The 3,252-nt window shown below is 44.0% G+C and overlaps 1 non-coding gene across 1 annotated transcript; it reads left to right on the top strand.

Moving 5' to 3' along the window:
* LOC147722216 (U6 spliceosomal RNA) lies at positions 1–107 on the top strand. The gene has a single exon (XR_015295315.1). It is a non-coding gene; the product is annotated as a U6 spliceosomal RNA (small nuclear RNA).
* The last annotated feature ends 3,145 nt before the right edge of the window (positions 108–3,252 follow it).

The raw sequence follows: 3,252 nt of genomic DNA, 5'->3' as shown, positions 1-3,252 counted from the left end.
GTGCTCTCTTCGGCAGCACATATACTAAAATTGGAACAATACAGAGAAGATTAGCATGGCCCCTGCGCAAGGATGACATGCAAATTCGTGAAGCGTTCCATATTTTTTTCCCCCGTAGAACACACTCTGAGCTGAAAACCCTCATGAAGGAATTTAGTCTTGTAGACATTTGGAGGGTGAAAAATGGCAAAAAAAAAAGATTTTTCCTTCTACAGTAAAAAGTACAGACACCATTCACAAATTGATTATTTTTTGTTAGACCAGACTATTTTTTCAGATGTAGATTCAATCTCTTATGTTCCCGCTATCCTTTCTAACCACTCTGTTGTGACTCTTGTAGTGAATCTTAGGCATAGTAAATGTCAGTTGAGGTGGACCTTAGATAGATCACTCCTATTAAAAGAGGTTGTAAAAGTGGAGGTAATAGCTCAACCTCAACAATTTTTTAGTTACAACCTTGGATCAGCAAATTTACAGACAGTCTGGGAGACCTTTAAGGTCTTTATACAAGGAACTTTCACCTCTTTAACGATTTGACAAAACAAAGTTAGGAAGAATGCGGAGGAGGATCGACTCTGTAAAATTAAGAATAAAGAACAGGAGCTGCAGGGGGCACCGGCTAATGACCAGAGCAAAGTCCCCACTCTACAAACTGAGCTTGAGGGCCTTCAGGCTGAATTCCAGGCAAACCTCGACAAGATTTTGAAGGACAGGTGGGACGCCAGCAAACTTCAAAAATTTGCCTATGGCGAAAGATGTGGGTACCCCCTAGCTTGGAAGACCAGGGCAAATAGAGCAAGAAACCAGATACCTAGTCTGACTCAAAGAAGCACAGCGTGCCCCCTACATGATCATGAAGGGATCGGGAGGAAGCTAGACTCTTTATGCAGGACCTATATAAGGAGGACCTGAAGATTGGTGTCCAGGAAATAAAGCACTGGCTAAACCAGAGAGACATTTCACAGCTCTCTCAAGTGGATCAAGCTTTTTTACACTTGTGTATTACAGAGGGCGAGGTAGAGGCTCAGATCAAGGAAATGGCTTGAGGCAAGGCCGCTGGGCCGGATGGCCTCCCCATAGAGGAATACCTTGTTCTAATAGATGTTATTCAGCCGGTCCTGAAAAATCTCTTCAATAAAATATATATGTTGGGAGAGCCCATACCAGGCTCGTAGTCTGAAGCAACCGTTACTCTTATTCTGACAGCTAATAAGGACCCACTGCCATTGGCGCTATCGATGTGGCGGTCGATAAACAACTCCCGCTAACGCTGGTTGCCATCGATGCCGCCAAGGCTTTTGATCAAGTGAGCTTCCGCTATCTTTGGCAAGCATTAAACGGCTTTGGCTTCCCCAGTAATTTTATCTCGGCCCACGAGCAAACATTTTGGTGATTTCGGATTTTGTAAATATCTCTCCAGGCACTAGGCAGGGGTGCCCCCTTTCACCCCTCTTGTTTAATTTGTTTATAGAACCGTTTGTTGGCCGGTTGAGGTCAGACACGTCAATTTCACCTTTTAAAATCGATGATCTGGTCCTTAAATTTGCCCTTTATGCAGACGACCTGCTTATGTTTTCAATCAACGCAGAAGTGTCCATACCCAGACTAGTTGAGCAGGCTGGGGTATTAGGGGAAATCTTGGGGTACAGAATAAATAGGGACAAGACCGAGATCATGGAGTGGAACCAGGCTATGGGTACACAAACGGCCAAATCCCGCATGAGATATCTGGGTATCCAACTGGCTCAGAAAATCGAAGACATCCTAAAGACCAACTGGAGTAGGGTCTCCAAAGAGGTCTGCAATCTCCTTCTCAGGTGGACTGGTTTACCACTGAACATATTCGGTAGAGTAAATCTTATAAAAATGATACCCCTACCCTAGTTAACTTTTTTATTTAATTGTATCCCATTATCTTTCCGTGCAGCTGATATTTTAAAAATGCCGGGTAAATTGGTTCTTTTATTTGGAACACAAAATCTCCCAGAATCGCCTGGAAAAAACTTAGGAGGAACCTACAACGGAGAGGTCTAGCTTTGCCTGATTTACTCAATTACTGCCAGGCGTTCCTTTTTAAAAATTTCAGAATATTAGCCAACAAATTTTTCCCGTCCTCTTTGGGCCTACTGTTTCAGGCTCTATTGCATGATATCCCTCAAGGTCAAGAGTTTTTCCTTTTTAAATTCGGGGACCCGAAATTTTACAAGAAGGTCAGGTTAAAGGTCCTGGGGGCTGCACTAAGAAATTGGACTTATATAAGGAAAAGTCTAAAAGTACCATACTACTCTCCACAGGCCCCCATGTGGGACTCCCCAGGCATTCCTGCCTGCCTTAAACAATCTTCTTTCTTTGCCTCTTAGAACCGCAGGCCTTCAGGTCTGGGGTGACATTCAGAAGGATTCGCAAGTGTTGAGCTGGGAGTCTTGGGACCACGACGATCCGAGTCCTAAGTTCGACATGGTTTCCGGAGAGGGCGGCTGGAAGCGAGAAATCTCTTTTTGGTACTGGGCTTTGTTGGAGGATGAAAGGTTGCTGGCTTCTGAAATCCAGCGTCTATGGGGGATTAACCTTGGCTCGGGTACACATAGTTTAGATGATCTTTGGAGGGATTCTTTTATCATGATGCAGTCTGTAGTAAAACCAGCCCCTCTTAAGAGAAATCACCTTTTCACAATATACAAGGTTTATTGTACCCTAGGGAAATTAGTCAAGGCGTTGGGGTCAGTGTACCACTGCCCCAGATGTAACCACTTGGCTGAAGATGATCTCCACATGTTTTTGGAGTGCCCAAAGATCATCAGTTATTGGTTCGAGGTAAAAAGGTATATTGAAGACGTTCTCCAACAACAGGTGGAGATCAATCTCAGGACAATCTTTTTCGGCCTTACCCCAGACTATTCTCCAAGAGATCCAGCATCCAAATTCATTTTCTATGTGGTTATCCTGGCCAGGAGAGAGATTTGTAGATCATGGAAATCTCCAAACCCCGACCTTTGCAGAGTGTCTGTCACATATAATATTTACTAGCTAGTCAGACATGGCGTGTGACAATACTAGTTTGAATAATTTCTGGTCGGCCTTGGTGGCTTGGCAGGATAAGTAAAGTGGCCCCGTGATTTAACCTGGGTACTGTTGGCTCTTTGGGCTTTGTGGTATATTGTTATTGTTTGGAATGACGCACGTGTATGCACGCAAGTCATCCACAAACAATATGCGTGCTGTTATGATTCAAAGGTGTGTATTCCGCGTGTT

The sequence above is a fragment of the Lissotriton vulgaris genome, chromosome 4_1, assembly GCF_964263255.1.
Source record: "Lissotriton vulgaris chromosome 4_1, aLisVul1.2, whole genome shotgun sequence".
In the NCBI taxonomy this organism is placed as follows: domain Eukaryota; kingdom Metazoa; phylum Chordata; class Amphibia; order Caudata; family Salamandridae; genus Lissotriton; species Lissotriton vulgaris.
The sequence above is the reverse complement of the archived record's forward strand: the minus strand, read 5'-3'. Positions and strand labels throughout refer to the sequence as shown.